The sequence below is a fragment of the Monodon monoceros genome, unplaced genomic scaffold (genome assembly GCF_005190385.1).
Source record: "Monodon monoceros isolate NGI ecotype Baffin Bay Population unplaced genomic scaffold, NGI_Narwhal_1 Super_Scaffold_12, whole genome shotgun sequence".
Classification (NCBI taxonomy): Eukaryota; Metazoa; Chordata; class Mammalia; order Artiodactyla; family Monodontidae; genus Monodon; species Monodon monoceros.
In genome coordinates this window covers 112,107,809-112,125,518 of record NW_021703768.1, presented here as the reverse complement: position 1 = coordinate 112,125,518, position 17,710 = coordinate 112,107,809, and the positions used below count along the sequence as shown (strand labels likewise).

Below are 17,710 nucleotides of genomic sequence, written 5' to 3'. Positions count from 1 at the left end.
CCCTCCAATTTCATTCTTTTTTGATATGGATATCAAATTGTTCCAGCCAACTCTATTGAGAGTCTGTCTTTTTGTCACTGCTACATGTGCCATCTCTGTCACAAATCAAGCATCTGGATATGCAGGTCTGTTTGCATAACTTCCTCTCTAGTCCATTGAATTGTCTATCCCCCAATCAATGCCATACTCTCTTAATTACTATAAATATATAGTAATCTGGTACAGCAATTCATCTAGCCTTGTTCTTCCTCTAGAATGACTTAGCTATTCTTGGCCTTTTGCATGTCCATATAAATTTAAGAATCATCTCGTCACGTTCCACAAAAAAATACTGATGAGTTTTTGAGTTTTTATTAGAAATAAAATTGAATCTGTAGATCACTTGGGGAAGAACGGACAATATTTGTAATATTGGGTCTTCCAATCCATGAACACCATATCTCCACTTATTGAGATCTTTAATTTCTGTCCATAATGCTTTCATTTTTTCTGCATTGGAGATTTACTCAACTTTTATTAGGTTTATTCCTAGTGATTTGGCATTTTTAATTGATATTACAAATGCTATCCTTTTAAAATTTTCTCTTTGTTGCTGCTATTAAGTACATTGATTTTTTTTAAGTCCAGGACACTTGCTGAACTCTCTTAATAATGCTAATTATTGGTAGATTATTTTTTATTTCCTCTGTAAACTATCCTATCATCTGTAAATAATGGTAGTTTTGTTTCTTCCTTTTCCAGTCTTTATTCCTTTTCTTTCTTCACTGTGCTGGCCATAAGCTCCAGTATAATGTTGAAAAAAAGTGGTAGTAATGGATATCTTTGTTTTGTTCCAGTTCTCAAAGGGAAAACTTTCAATGTTTCACCACTAAGTATGATGCTTGCATTAGTTATTTTTCAAAAGAAGCTTTTAGAAAATTAAGGAATTTTCTTTCCAGTTCCAGTTTGGCAAAATTTTTTTTGAATTATTCATCCATTTGATTCAGTGGATGTTGAGTTTTATCAAATGCTTTTTCTGCATCTATTGAGATAACCATAAGGTTTTTCTCTTTTAATCTGTTAACGTGATAAATTAATGTTTTTGAATATTAAACAAAACTTGCATTCATAGAATTAATTATAACTTGATCATAAGATCCTATTTTTTTCCTTTGATTTCTGCAAAACACCTCAAATTTTATTCATGGTACAAAAGTGTTTAATAAGCACCACGTTGGTACAGAAAAACACGCAGCCTATAGTTCATCCTTTAAAACCAGAACAGCCAAGTGAAAAGTCAGTAGAGATTCTTATTTTTACTTGAAATAAAAAATAAAAAACAAAACAAAAAAAGCTAAGGTACACATTAGGAACTGAACCACTATAGTTTTTCTTTCTAGAGATGTGACATCCATGTTTTCTAGTCAGTAATGTTCTATCAAACACTGTACTAAACCAGCGTACTAAATCCAAGCAGACAGATGGCCAGTAAAGCTGTTTGCTATCTCCTACTGAGCTAGACCAGTGGAACACTGTCTTGGTAGGATTATTTTGACAGCAAGAAGGAAGTGCAGAGCCCCAACCCCAACAGAAAACCTAAGGAGCTGATTTACAAAGAAAGGGTTTTAAGCAAACCTGCACAAATACTGACATGCTCTAAGAAAAGGAAACCTTTTAGACCATTTCCAGCATACATTCATTGGTGCCCAGTAAAATAGGAACACCAACATAGAAAGCATTTTTGCTTTCATAACACTAATAGCCAAAAAGCACACAGCATATAATACTTTGATCTTGAAGTGGGTAATCATGGAAGTTCTAAGATTATATCCACTAGGTTAGCCTGAGCATTCATCTATAAAAATATTTTTCCAAAAACATGTAAACGGGCTTCCCTGGTGGCGCAGTGGTTAAGAATCCACCTGCCAATGCAGGAGACACGGGTTCAAGCCCTGGTCTGGGAAGATCCCAAATGCCGTGGAGCAACTAAGCCTGTGCGCCACACCTACTAAGCCTGTGCTCTAGAACCTGCGAGCCACAACTACTGAGCCTGTGCACCACAACTACTGAGGCTGTGTGCTGCAACTACTGAAGCCTGCGCGCCTAGAGCCTGTGCTCCGCAACAAGAGAAGCCACCGCAGTGAGAAGCACGTGCACCACAATGAAGAGTAGCCCCCGCTTGCTGCAACTAGAGAAAGCCCGTGCACAGCAATGAAGACCCAACGCAGCCAAAAATAAATAAATAAATAAATTTATTTTTTAAAAAACCACGTAAACGAGAGTTATAGAAACAATGGAACTACATCAGGAGCAGCAGAAAGTGACACAAGGACTGTACATGTAAGACTAGGAATTGATTTTCACATGTACCTTTTAGGTAAAGGAAATCTCTCTAAGTTGATTCCTACAGCCAAGATGAACTGTGATAGTAGGATTTTCAAAAATCTTGAGATGGTCAGCTAGCTTGAGTTAAACCCTAGATAAATACTCCCAGTCAAAAACCCCATTGAGACTGCAGGACTGAAACTCTGACCCATATAAAAAGCTGTGAGTGCACAAAAAGTCTCATGGGACATGCAAGGCCTGCTGGGCCAAGACAGTTGATGATGGTGGGTTCTTCCAACATGGACACACCAACATGTATGCTGGGGAAGTGTCCCCCAGGTGGAATGCTGGACTTGGGCTTAATGCAGGAGCCATACTCAGAAGCTCCTGAGAGACGTGTCTACTCGGGGAGGAGTACTAGGGTTACTGAAGACAAGAATGTGTCCCAGGAAAGTCAGCTAATTTTCTCCTGACCCATCAATACTTAACATTAACGAAGAGTTGCAGAACAGAGTCAGTCTTTCCAAGATGTATTCTTCTGACATCATTAGCCAAAGCCTCTCCCAGTCTATTGGGCTGGTGATGTCTAGAAAGATCCCATTACCTGGAGGTGGGACCTAGGGCCACAGATTGTTCTGGGAAGCTGGCATAGAAGATGATTTGCACAATGAAGTCACCACTAAACCGCTGCTTAAGTCCAGTCCCCTGCCTTCTTTTTCTGCTCAATAGTCCAGAAACATTTCTTTAAAAGCCAGAAGATCCGTAAACGTGAGCAGGATGTCGAAAATATCACCCGCCACTTCATCTATGGTGCTGTAAAGTTGTAATGAAAGCCGCCATGTTAAATCCAGGAATTTGCTCCAACAGCTGTTCTTCTATATACTTTTCTACCACAGAAATAGATTCTATAAAAATAGGTGTGTAGGTGAGCTTATTCTCTTGTGTCTTCAAACTCCTGGTAGTACCTGTCCATGAAATTCCTCTGTAATAACTGGAACTCATCATCCATGATAATGGCCTCTAAATATCCAACCACAGCAACAAATTCTGCATCAGAGGCGGAAAAGATGGACAGCGCGAAGTTCTCTTCCTCTAGGGCATGCATCACCGTGGCCGCATTCACCGCGCATGAGGGAGTGGGCCCGCTGGCGGGCTACCCCGCTCACGCCCGCCCACGGCCCAGGCGCAGCCTCTGCTCTGCTCTGCAGAGCCCCAACCGGCATCCAGAAGGCCTCGCTGCAGCTGCCGAGGCTGTGGCTTACCGCCCAGCACAGTAGGGCCTGCGCACGACGCCCTGGCCTCAGGCTCCCCAGCTGCAGCCAGCCGGGCCTCTAAGCCCTACCAGGCCTCACTAAGCTTGACGCTCCTAAATTTTTTAAATAATACTTTTCATATGATCTTAAATTTTGTTTAATAATAGGTCAGTTAGCATTTTTTATATCTGTGTTCATAAATGAGATTGGCCTTTAATTTTCCTATATTGATCCTGTCAGATTTGGGGGTTAGGGTCATATTAATTCCATGAAATGAGTTGAGGAGGATAGCTTTGGTTTTCTGGGAGTAGAAACTTCTAAACTTCTAGAATAGTTTGTGTATGAATGAAATTTTATTTTCTGTGAATGTTCACTATAATTCACAGGTAAAGTTATCTGGATTTGAAGTTTTCTTTGCGGGAAGATTTTAAATTACTGATTCAATAAAATATCTAGGAATAAACCTACATAAGGAGGTAAAAGGCCTGTACTTGGAAAACTATAAGATACTGAAAGAAATTGAAGATGACACAAACAGGTGGAAAGACAGCTGTGTTCATGGATTGGAAGAATTAATATTGTTAAAATGACCATACTACCCAAGGCAATCTATAGATTCAATGCAATCTCTATCAAAATATCAAGGGCATTTTTCACAGAACTAGAACAAATAATTTTAAAATTTGTATGGAAATGCAAAAGACCCCGAGCAGCCAAAACAATCTTGAGAAAGAAGAATAGAGATGGAGGAATCATGCTCCCTGACTTCAGACAATACTACAAAGCTACAGCAATCAAACAGTATGGTACTGGCACAAAAACAGACACATAGATCAGTGGAGCAGAATAGAGAGCCTAGAAATAAACCCATGTACTTATGGTCAGACAATCTATGACACAGGATGCCAGAATATACAATGGAGAAAAGACAGACTCTTCAATAAGTGGTGCTGGGGAAACTGGACATCTACATGTAAAACAATGAAATTAGAACATTCTCTAATACGATATACAAAAATAAATTCAAAATGGATTAAAGACCTAAATGTTAGGCCAGAAACCATAAAACTCCTAGGAGAAAACATAGGCAGAACACTCTTTGACATAAATCATAGCAATATTTTTTTGGATCAGTCTCCTAAAGCAAAGGCAATAAAAGCAAAAATAAACCAATGGAACCTAGTTAAACTGAAAAGCTTTTGCAAAGCAAAGGAAACCATCGATAAAACAAAAAGACAGCCTACTGAATGGGAGAAAATATTTGCAAATGATATGGCTGATAAGGTGTTGATATCCAAAATATATAAACAGTTCATACAACTCAACATCCAAAAAACAAACAACTTGATTAAAAAATGGGTAGAAGACCTGAATAGACATTTTTCCAAACAGGATATGCAGATGGCCAACCTGCGCATGAAAAGATGCTCAACATCATTAATCATCAGAGAAATGCAAATCAAAACCACAGTGAGATATCACCTCACACCTGTCAGAATGGCTATCATCAAAAAGAACACAAATAACCATGTTGGTGAGGATATGGAGAAAAGGGAACCCTCCTACACTGTTGTTGGGCGTGCAAATTAGTGCAGCCACTGTGTAAAACAGTAAGGAGTTTTCTCAAAAAACTAAAAATAGAACTACCATATGACTTGGCAATTCCACTCCTGGGTATATATCCATAAAAAACAAAAACACTAAATCAAAAAGATATATGCACCTCAACGTTCATAACAGCATTATTTACAATTGTCAAGATATGGTAGCAACCTAAATGTCCATCAACAGAAGAATGGATAAAGAAGATGTGAGATGTGTACATATTTACATATACATGTATATGTACACATATACACACAGTGAAATACCACTCAGTCATAAAAAAGGAATTAAATTTTGCCATTTGTAATAACATGGATGGACTTGGAGGATATTATGCTAAGTGAAATGTCAGACAGAGAAAGACAAATACTGTATGATATCTCTGATATGTGGAATCTAAAAAAATAAAACAAGCTAGTGAATATAACAAAAAAGAAACACACAGATATAGAGAATAAACTAGTGGTTACCAGTGGGAAGAGGGAAAGGGGGGAGGGGCAATTAGGAGTAGGGGGTTAAGAGGTACGAAGTATTATGCATAAAATAAATAAGCTACAAGGATATATTGTACAATGCAAGGAATATAGTCAATATTTTGTAGTAACTATAAATGGAATATAACCTTTAAAAATTGTGAATTGTGTAACTTATGTAATATTGTGCATCAACTATACTTCAATTTAAAAAATAAATAGATAAATACTGATTCAATCTCTTTAATATTTATGAGACTATTCAGATTTTCCATTTCTTCATGAGCCACCTTGGATAAATTATTATTTCTAGGGATTTTTCTGTTTCACTTGAACTTTTTACATTTATTGGCATTGTTGTTCTTAATACTTTCTTAGTATCTTCTTTTTTTTTTTTTTGGCAGTACACGGGCCTCTCACTGTTGTGGCCTCTCCCGTTGCGGAGCACAGGCTCCGGACATGCAGGCTCAGCGGCCATGGCTCACGGGCCTAGCTGCTCTGCAGCATCTTCCCAGACTGGGGCACGAACCCGTGTCCCCTGCATCGGCAGGCGGACTCTCAACCACTGCGCCACCAGGGAAGCCCCTTAGTATCTTCTAAATGTGTATTGATCTCTAGTAATATCCCCTTCTTCATTCTTACTATTATTTATTTATTCTCTCTTTTTTCTTTATTTTCTTTTTTCTTCATAATAAAGAGTATTTCAATTTCCTTATTTTTTTGAAAAATAAATTTTAATATTAAAAATTTTTATTGTATGTTTGGTTTTTATTTCATTAATTTCTTCTCTTATGTTTATTATTTCATTCTTCTACTTTGAATATAACTTCCTGAAATGCATCCTTGGCTCATATTTTCAACAATTCTTTTCAAATATGTACATTTAATGCTATAGATTTTCCTCTAAATACTACCTTAGGTATACTCAAAAATTTTTATACATAGTACTTTCGCTATTACTCAGTTGTTTTTCTTATGAATTTATAGAAGTTCTTTATATACTCTGGATACAGCCATTTACTAATTATATGTTTTGCAGATATTTTCTCTGACTCTGTATCTTGCCAGTTAATTCTTGTAATATTTTAATGAACAGGAAATTTTAATTTGAGAATAATTCAATTTATGTATTAATTTTATGATATTTTGAGTGTGTCTAGCTTAATAAAATCTTCTCTCTCCCGAAATTATGAAGATATTCTCCTATAGTATCTTATAAAACTTTATATTTTTGCCTTTTATGGCAAAGATTTATTTAAAATATTATAATTGCTGAAGCTGTGTAAAAAAATTGGCAGTGAACTTGAAGAATCTTACACATGTTGATTCCTCCCTTTTGACCCAAACACTCACTCCTAGGAATCAATCCTAAGTAAATGACAACTCATTTAGGAACTAGTAACTTAGGAAATAGTAACTCACTTCTAAAAAGCAATTTTAAGGATATTCATTATAGCATAATATAATAATAATTTTAGATGACTTAGATATACAGTAAAACAAAGTATATCTGTAATGAAATATTTGTAGCTGCTGAGAAATCATTATGGGATTCTGGGATTTCCACATAAACCTTAACTATTACTTTACTTCATAACAACAAAATATGTACATATTGTAATTTTAAAAATCTAATAAAATATTTTAGAATCACACTTTTAAATAGCTTTAAATCACATACACTAATGCTCACAAATGTAATTTTTTTATTGGGGTCAAATTCACATAACATGAAGATACCCATTTTAAAATGAACGATTCAGTGGCATTTAGTATATTCACAATGTTGTGCAACCACCACCTCTAAATAGTTCTAAACATTATCCTCACCCCCAAAAGAAACCCTGTACTCACTAAGCATTCCATACTCTCCATTCCGCATTCCCCCCACCTCCCAAACACACACACTCTCTAGGCCCTGGCAACCACCAATCTGCATTGTTTCTATGGATTTACCTTAATATATGGATATTTCCTATAAATGGAATCATACAATATATGACGTTTGGGGTTTGGCTTTTCACTTAGCATGATGTCTTTAAGGTTCATCTATGTTGCAGAATGTATCAGTACTTCATTCCTTTTTATGGGTGAACAATATTCCACTGTAGCTCACAAATGTTACTTTATTTTATTTTATTTATTTATTTATTTTGGCTGTGCCAGGTCTCAGTTGTGGCATGGGGGATCTTTAGTTGCGGCATGCAGATTTCTTAGTCGTGGCATGCGTGCAGGGTCTAGTTCCCTGACCAGGGATCGAACCTAGGCCCCTACACTGGGAGCGTGGAGTCTTATCTACTGGACCACCAGGGAAGTCCCACAAATGTAATTTATTTTTTTAATAAATTTATTTATTTATTTATTCATTTTTGGCTGCATTGGGTCTTTGTTGCTGCACACAGGCTTTCTCCAGTTGTGGTGAGCGGGGGCTACTCTTCATGGCAGTGCGTGGGCTTCTCATTGTGGTGTCTTCTCTTTTTGTGGAGCACGGGCTCTAGGCACACAGGCTTCAGTAGTTGTGGCACATGGGTTCAGTAGTTGTGGCTCGCAGGCTCTAGAGCACAGGCTCAGTAGTCGTGGCGCACGGGCTTAGTTGCTCCATGGCATGTGGGATCTTCCCGGACCAGGGCTGGAACCCTTGTCCCCTGGATTGGCAGGCAGATTCTTTACCACTGCGCCACTAGGGTAGTCCCCACAAATGTAAGTTTAACATTAAAAAAAAACAAAAAGCAAAACAGCATACCAAACTCCATATACAGCATGATGCCAATTTTGTATTTTAACATGTATAAGCATAGGAAAAATGGGAAGGAAATGCACTTAAATATTAACAGTGGTTACCTCTACTTAGTGGGATAAGTAACTTTAATTTTAGTTGTACTTTTCTGTATTTTCTTATTTTTGCAATATGAAAACCAAGTCATTTAAAAATATAAACATGAGGGAACACTTCCCAACTCGTTCTATGAGGTCAGTATTACCCTGGTATCAAAACCAGAAAACTATAGATCAATATATTTAATGAATATAGATATAAAAATCCTCAACAAATACTAGAAAACCAAATCCAATAACATATAAAAAGTTTTATAAACCATGACCAAATGTGATTATTTCAGGAGCACAGGTTGGTTTAACATCTGAAAATCAATTAATGTATATATTATAGCAATAGAATAAAGGACAAAAACCACATGATAATCTCAACAACTTCTGACAAAATTCAAGAGCTCTTTATGCTAAAAACACTCAACAAACTAGGAATAGACAGGAACTTCCTCAGCCTGATAAAGAACATCTACAAAAAACCCTAATATCCTATTTAATGAGGAGATGCTGAATGCTTTCCCCTGAAGATCAGAAATAAGACAAGAATGTCCACTCTCATCACTTCTATTCAACACTGTAATGGAATTTCTAATCAGGGCAATTAGGCAAGGAAAAGAAATAAAAGGTCACTGGACCAGAAAGAAGTGAAACCATCTTTATGCACAGATGACACAATCTTGTATATAGAAAATCCTAAGGAATCTACTAAACATCTATTAGAACTAATAAATAAGGTCAGCAAGTTTTCAGGATATAAGATTAATAACAGGCACTTCCCTGGTGGTCCAGTGGGTAAGACTCTGCGCTCCCAATGCGGGGGCCCGGGTTCAATCCCTGGTCGGGGAACTAGATCCTGCATGTATGCTGCAACTAAGAAGTCCGCAGGCCACAACTAAGACCTGGCACAGCCTAAATAAATAAATATTTAGAAACTATTATCTTAAAAAAAAGATCAATATACAAAAGCCCATTGTATTTCTCTATACAAGCAACATAATCCAAAAATGAATTAAGAAAACAATTCACAAAGAATAAAATACTTAGTAATAAATTTAACCAAGGAAGTATAAGATATATACTGAAAACTGCAAAGCATTTTTTAAAGAAATTAAAGATCTAAATAAGTGGAAACACATCCCATGTCCATGGATCAGAAGACTTAATGTTGTTGAGATGGCAATCTATAGACTGAATGCAATCCCCATCAAATTCCAATGGGCGTCTTTGCAGAAACTGACAATCTGATTCTAAAATTCATGTGGTAATGCAATGGAGCAAGAACAACCAAAACAAGCTGGGGGAACAAAAAAGGAGGACTAACATGTCCTGCTTTCAAAACTTATTACAAAGCTACAGTAATCAAGACTGTGTGATACTGGCATAAGGATGAGACATATAGATCAACAGAATAGAACTGAAAATTCAGAAATAAACTCTTACATTTAAGGTCAACTGATTTTTTTTTTTTTTTTTTTTGGCCACACCACACAGCTTGCAGGACCTTAGTCCCCCCACCAGGGATTGAACCTGGGTCCTCAGCAGCAAAAGCACAGAGTCCTAACCACAGGACCACCAGGGAATTCTCTAAGGTCAACTGATTTTTGACAAGGGTATCAAGACAGTTCAACAGGGGAAGAACAGTCTTCAACAAATAGTGCTGGCACAACTGAATACTCACATGCAGAATGAAGTTGGATCCCTACCTCACACCATATAGAAAAATTAACTCAAAACAGATCAAAGACCTAAATGTAACAGGTAAAACTCTTAAAAAGAAAACATAAGAATAAATATTTATTACTTGGATTAGGCAATGGCTTCTTAGCTATGAAATCAAAAGCACAAGCAACCAAAGAAGAAAGAGATAAACTGGACTTCATCAAAATAAAAAAATTTGTGCTGCAGAGAGCATAATCAAGAAAGTAAAAAGAACAACCCAAATAATGGTAGAAAATTTTTACAAATCATGTATCTGACAAGAGACTTGTATCTAGAATATATAAAGGACTCTTACAACTCAATAATAGAAAGACAAATACTCTGTTTAAAAAAATGGGCAAAGGATGTGAATATACATTTCTTCAAAGAACACAGAGTGCAAATGGCCAATAAGCACATGAAAAAAACATTCGACATCATTAGCCATTAGGGAAAAGCAAATCAAACCATAATGAGATCCTCTGTCACATTACTTGGGTGACTCTAATCAAAAGGACATATGGAGTGAGAGTTTGGGGTTAGTAGATGCAAACTATTATATATAGAATGGACAAATAACAAGTTCTATTGTATAGCACAGGGAACTATATTCAATATCCTGTGACAAACCATGATGGAAAAGACTATAAAAAATAATGTATATATATATGTATAACTGAATCACTTTGCTGTACTGCAGAAATTAACAAAACACTGTAAATCGACTATACCTCAATTAAAAGAAAAGGACAGATAATAATAAATGTTGGCAAGGATGTGGAGAAACTGGAACCCTCACGCACTGCTGATGTGAACGTAAAACAGTGCAGCTGCTTTGGAAAAACAATATGACAGGTCCTCAAAACATTATACATAGAGTTACCATATAACCTAGCAATACTACTCCTAGCAATATACTCAAGGAAATGAAAATATATGCCCATACAAAAACTTGTATATGAATTCCATAGCAGCATTATTCTAATATCCAAAAAGTAGAAACAACCTAAATGGCCATGAACAGATGAATGGATAAACCAGATGAAATATATCCATACAATGGAATATTATCCAGCCATAAAAAGGAATGAAATTTTAATATATGCTACAACACGGGTGAACATTGAAAACATTATGTAAGTGAAAGAAGCCACATACTGTGTGAGTCCATTTAAATGAAATATCCAGAATAGGCAAATCCATAAAGACAAAGAGTAGATTAGTGGTTATCTAGGTCTAGAAGTGGGGCGTGAGGGGAAAAGTAAAATGACTCCTAATGGGCATGATTTTCTGAGGAGGAGGGTGATGAAGTGTTCTGAAATTGATTGTGGTGATCGTTGCACAATTCTGAATACCCTAAAAACCACTGAATTGTATACTTTAAATAGGTGAATTGTATGGTGTGTGAATTAGATCTCAAGCAAGCTGTTTATTTTTTAAAACTGCAATGGATCTGGGACTTCCCCGGTGGTGAGTGGTTAAGAATCTGCTTGCCAATGCAGGGGACACGGGTTCGATCCCCAGTCTGGGAAGATCCCACATGCTGCTGAGCAAGTAAGCCTGTGTGCCGCAACTACTAAGCCTGAGTGCCACAACTACTGAAGCCTGCGCACCTAGAGCCCGTGCTCCACAACAAGAGAAGCCATCGCAATAAGAAGCCCACGCACCATGACGAAGAATAGCCCCCGCACACCACAACTAGAGAAAGCCCTTGCACAGCCAAGAAGACCCAACGCAGCCATAAATAAATAAATAAAAATTAGAAAAAAAAAAACCCACAAAACTTCAATGGATCTGACAGTCAGGAGGACTCTGGTGACACCCAGCCAAAGCCATTTCAGTGCCATGTCGGGGTGCTGGAAAGTGACAGGCTGGGGAGTAACGTGAGCGAGGAAGAAAGGAAAATACTTGCAGAAGACTCGGGAGGCTCATCTGTCGACGAGCAGGAGTGAGGCCTGATGCAGGGGAGGGCTTAGGGGTTTGCAGGCCCCCATGAGACACATTATATTCCTAAGCCTGAGATCCAGTTCCTCAGAGAAGATGGTGATGATGACTCTGTGGGCCTCTCCAGCCTCTATCCTGATGCTGGCTGGACTGGCCAGGCCAGGCCAGTCCTCTCTTCTCTATACCACTAAAACTTAGCAACCTGGAAAGGCTTACCACACACCCTGCCTCACCTTGGAGCCCTTCCCTGGAGGTGCTAGCTCCCACTGACCTCTTGCTTCTCAGCATGCTCTCACACTACACACAGGATGTCCTCACCATACTATATCTTACAGTTTACTGAAGCAGCCTCCAAGTATGGGGAGGATGCAGGAACACACACACTGCTTCCTTAGCCTGTGAGGACAAGGGGACCCAGGCATGGTTCCAGCTTATATATCCCTGACTCTTAACTCACACCTGCTCAAGCAGGGCTTCTGCAGCCCCCTGCTTGGTGCCCCAAGGATTTCTGGGAGCTCCAGGGAATGCTCTGGAATAGTCCAGGAAGGTCCCATGCAGGGTCTGCTGTCTCTTCCCTATGCTGTTCTTCTGGTCACTCTGTCTCCCAGTGAGGATGCAGCTCTTGTTGGTGTTGGTTATGCTTTGTCAGAGGGGTCCCTGAGCAGCATAGCTTGGATGTCACTACTTCACTAAAGCAGTGAGAAAGCCCAGTTTTTAAGGACTACCTTTGCTCTTGTGCTTTCTATGGAGTCAGACATTTGGCCATATGAAGCTTAGCTCAGGGTATGTCCTAGTGGAGGAACTACATGGAGTGCAGCCTCAATCAGCCTTAATGCTACAGCTTATAACCTCGAAGTCAGTATGTTCTCTACATAGGCCATGGGATTCCCTAACGATGACCAGGTATCCCTGATTCACTGATGCTAACCTGGGGACCTGATTTGAGGAACAGGATATTGCTTGTAACCCAGAATCGTGAATCTGCTAAACTCATTCATAAAGATTTCTCTTATGACCATCGCCCCTTGCCTGGGCTTCTACAGGTTGACCTCCCTTTGAGGAGGTGGTCATTGAATCTGGGTTTCTAGGAAAACCATGTTTTCCTTGGTGACTACATGTGCCATCCATTCCACCTGGACCAGAGCCAGCGAGTAAGATACACTTGGACCCTAATGTTTTCAGAAGAGCACCAAGTCCCATGGGGCTGGGCTTAAGGTGGGAGAGGGCCTTCTGCATACCCTGTCCCCCTCTTGAAGAACAAAGATGCTTATTAATTAGCATATGAAAGAAAGGCTCTGATAAAGCCTACAGTAAATGGTATTTAAGTCTTCTGAATGCAGTGCTTCCCAAACATATTTTTCCATGGGACCCTTTTTTTGTCCACCCCACCCACTATCATCCAAGGGCACATCACCCTAACCGTAAAGTCCAGAACTTATGACTGGCATTTGGGGCCCACCCTACAGATTTCGCTGGTCAACCTCTCTCCTCTCCTGCCACCAGTCCTCTCCACATCTTGCATGTTCTCCTCCAAGGCATAGCTCACAGCTGTCTCCACCTGCTGGAGCCACCTGTTCCCTTAAACACCCAAAGACCCCTTTTCCCACCTCATACCCACTGTTGGCTACTGCTTCCAACCTTGAGTATCCTTGAGTACCCCTGGATGCCTGTCCTCTCTCCCTCCTCCTTTCCAGGTCATTCCTTGCTGCGTCCTGAGTTGCCCTTGTGAGGTTATGGGCATGGGATACCACACCTGACAACAAACCAAGGGGGCAGGACTGGGTCTTGAAGAGTTCTCAGAACCTGAGCCCCCTCACTCAACTTCCTACCCCACAGGGACTCTGCCTCAGGCAGCAGAAGAGCAGAGGGCGGGATCGGAGGTAAGATGGGGGTGGGGTGACAACCCAGTACCAGCTTCTCCCCTGGGCAGGGACCAGATGCTGTCCCCATGCCTGAATTTGACACTTGGTGAATGAACGATCAATGATGGCTCTTAGAGGGAAACCCCTACCCCCATTTCGGACACATTTCCCACGTGGGAACTGGCCAACTTCCCCAAACTCAAGACACATCCTGGCTGGAGCTGGCTATGGGCCGGGCACCTCCGGGGTTAGCGGGTCAGGGCGGGGTGTCCTGGAGAGCCGCGGATGGGCCTCACACCCAGCCTGGGCCAGGACACCCAGTCCTTGGCGGAGGCCCAAACCAGCTCTGTTTACAGAATCTGTCAGCTCTGTTTCCCCCTCCCCCTCCCACCACTTCCCCTAGAGTCCAGGGGGCTGGGAGATGGCAGGCGGGGCCTGAGGGAGCCTAGGAGGCAGCCAAGTCCCAGGCCGGCCTCTCAGTACTCCTCCCCTTCTTGGCTCCTAGGGTCTATCCGCCCCGTTCTCCAGTCTTCTGGTTTCCCCTTTAAAGCATTGAGTGGGAATGCGCATTTTAAAAGAGAAATCTGTAGAAGACAATGCTTATTCCCAAGGCAAGTTTAGCTAATGGTGGAAAGAAAGGAACAGTGCCTGTAGGCACAGGGAGACTCTTCTAGGCAAGGGGCTTCCTGGATGCCTCCAGACAGCCTGGAAGGAGGTTCCCTCCTTCCTCAGGACCCCAAACCTATGGGACCCTGGGAGTTTTTCCAGAACTGCCGGAGGGACTTGGTGCAAATTAGCTGTAGCCGGGCGGGTAGGCCGGGGGCTTTCGAGGGGCAGACACGTCTTGAGATAAGGCCAACGGCCGGCCGGGCCGCAGTGACTCAGCTGCGGCGGCTGCAAGGAAGCTCTGCGGGCCCCGAGGAACGGGACATAGGAGGCGGGGCCCAACCCGGGACGCCCCGCCCAGCCCCAGGGCTCCGGGAAGTTCCGGCCCACCACCCCCAGCTTCCCAGAGGCGCCCGGATTTCCCACGGGTTTCCCCATCTGCTGCAAATAGTAACAAAGGCTGGCACTTTCAGAGCGCTCACTGAGTGTTAGGCACTTTGCTGGCATCGTGTCTTGTTACCTCCATCAGGGCTCTGAAGCAGGCGCCACTATTACCTCCATTAAGAGACATGGAATCTGAGGTTAAGAGATGCCCAGCGACTTGCTCAAGGTCACACAGCTACTGAATGGTAAGGGCTACAGTTTCCAAACCCCCAGACACCTCTTGCCCCTTCCCAGCTCCCATGTCTCCTATGTCTTGCCCCTCCAGGTGCTAGCAGGTCCCCTGGGGGGTGCCTCCCTAGGCAAAACCAGAAACCTGGACATCCCCTGGCCTGGGGCTAACTCAGTTCAAATATTTATCATTTTGAGGCAATTGCAGTGGTCTTGATTACATGTCTGCTGAACTCCCAGCCTGGTTTCAGGTGGCGGCAAAGTTTCCCAGCCCTAAGTTTCCCTTTGACCTCCACTTTGAGGGGAAACTCCTAGGAACAGGGCTATCCCCGGGGAACACTGCCGTGACAGCACCCAGCTCTGTCCTCTGGAGAGACGCAGTCTCCAGAAAGCCCCTGCCTTGCTCACAGATTAGCTCCCCAAACCTGGGACCTTGCCAAGTGAGAAGCTGCTGGCTGACCCCTGCCTGTGTGGGGTCAGGGCCAGGACTGTGCCGCAGAAAGCCAAGTCTGAGCCCTAGAAGGGGTGGAGGAACAAAGAGCACCCTGGGGCTGCCCTGGAAGGTAGTGAGCTCCCCGTTATCTAGGGTGGGGGAGCACCTGTGGAAGAAATGATTCAAAAAGAGGGTGGGATGAGATGACCTTTAAAACCCCGAATTTCTCTATTCTATGAGTCAGGCAGTGTCCAAGTGAATGGCTTGTTCTGACAGCTGCTTAAATGGAAACTTTCCCAGACTCTCCCACTTCCTTCCCCTTTGACCTCTTTCTGCTGCGCTCCATGATCTTCCTTCTGGAGACTCGGAGAATATTGGAAAGAAGATGACACCCATGCATCCCTGCCTCAGTTTGCCACTCTGTCCCAGTGGCCATTGTGTGGGCTCTGGGAGGCTCTGATTCATGGGAGAAAGGAAGGAGGAAAGGAAGGAAGGAAGGATGGAAAGAAGGATGTATTTTAAGATGAATGACTGCCTCTGGTTGAGCTGGTTTGACCTGGGCCCTAGTCCCAGCTCCAACCTCTTCTCCCAGATATGTGACCTTGAACAGTGTCACTTTACCTCCCAGGTCCTCTGCAAAATGAGTGTATTTTAACATCAACTAACCTTCCTGTGAGGGTAGTTGGTAGCAACAATGAGTGACCACCGTGGGTAAAGTCTTCCCAAGCACAATTGTGTGATGGCACTCAGCGGGCAGCCCAGCTCTACAGGCAAACCTCATTCTTCGTGATTCTGTTTGAGGAGGTAAGTCCGCAAGGACAGGCAAGTTTTGGTGGGAGAGAAGGGAGAGAGAAGGGGGCCTGAGCAGGGGCTGTAGGGGATGGGTATCCTCTAGTGGGAAGAGCTGTCCTAAAGATACTACTGTGTATCACCTCTGTGTGCCATGCATGGTGCTAGGGGCTTCACACACATTGTCACATTTAGTTCTATCTGTACGGTAGGTACTAGTATTATCTCATTTTACAGATAGCAGTGTCAAGGCTTAGAGAGGTTAAGACACTTGCCAGTAGAGAAGCCAGAATTCACAGCCAGGCTGGCTGACTTTGGAGCCCTGTCCTACCCAAGTCCTGACTTGGGTCCCTTGCCCCTTCCCCACAGTTGTCTTGGAGGCTGGTACCCAGTGGCCTGTCTGATTGTGCCTAGTCCTCCAAGATCCCTCCCCTTGCCTGGCACCCTCCTCTGCCAGCTGTCCTGTCCAGTCAGAGTGGCTTTGGCCAATAATGCCAGAGACAGTCTGGCATCATGGCTGTGTTGGACCTTGTACAAAGAGACAAGCGTTGATAGGGGCTAGGATCAAAGCCCCAAATTACAGGAGATAAATAAGATGTGAGGGATGGGTCCTGTCTGGTGCTGAATCTTGCATAGCAAAGGAAGAAAGGAAGACTGGGAGGCAGGCAGCCACCTCCGCCTACCCTGCACCCAGAACTAAGAAGTGACCTTGGGCACCTGAAACCAGCTCTGGTTCCATAAGGGTTGAGGAAGGTTTTAGACAGTTATTTAGGAAAGCTGTAAGACTTGAGGCTGCCCTAACTATAAGATGATATTGGAGGACCCCAAGATCTTCCCCAAACACTCCCGCACACATATACACACACTCTCCTGTCAGAGTCAAGTCTGGCCTGGGGCATCCCCCGGTCAAAGCGCTGCACTGCAGTCCTCCTGGCCATCCTGGAAAATCTCTGTCCAGTGGCACAGAGCCCCCAAAGGGGGCCCCCTTCCCCTTTAGTAGAAGAGTCCCCTCCTTGCCCTCTCACCTCCACTCCCAGTCAACTCTTCATCTTTTCTTGGAAACAAATCGCTCCCAACTTCAAAGCATCATAATTCCCCCCAAAGAACAACCTCAAGAATGTCAAGAGGAAATTATTGAATTATCCTGGTTGGCAGAAAAATCTAATTTATAGCAAAGCATTTCTCCTGAAATTTTAATAGATTTTTTTTTCTTCCAATGGATTTTAATGCTCATTTGTTTCCCGGGCTTGGAAATTTAGTTTGAAGCACTGACATAGCTTTTCAGTTCTTGATTTATTGCCA

At 42.0% G+C, this 17,710-nt stretch overlaps 1 pseudogene; it reads right to left on the bottom strand.

Moving 5' to 3' along the window:
- Positions 1 to 2,714: 2,714 nt before the first annotated feature.
- LOC114893290 lies at positions 2,715 to 3,421 on the bottom strand (annotated as a pseudogene).
- Positions 3,422 to 17,710: the final 14,289 nt, after the last annotated feature.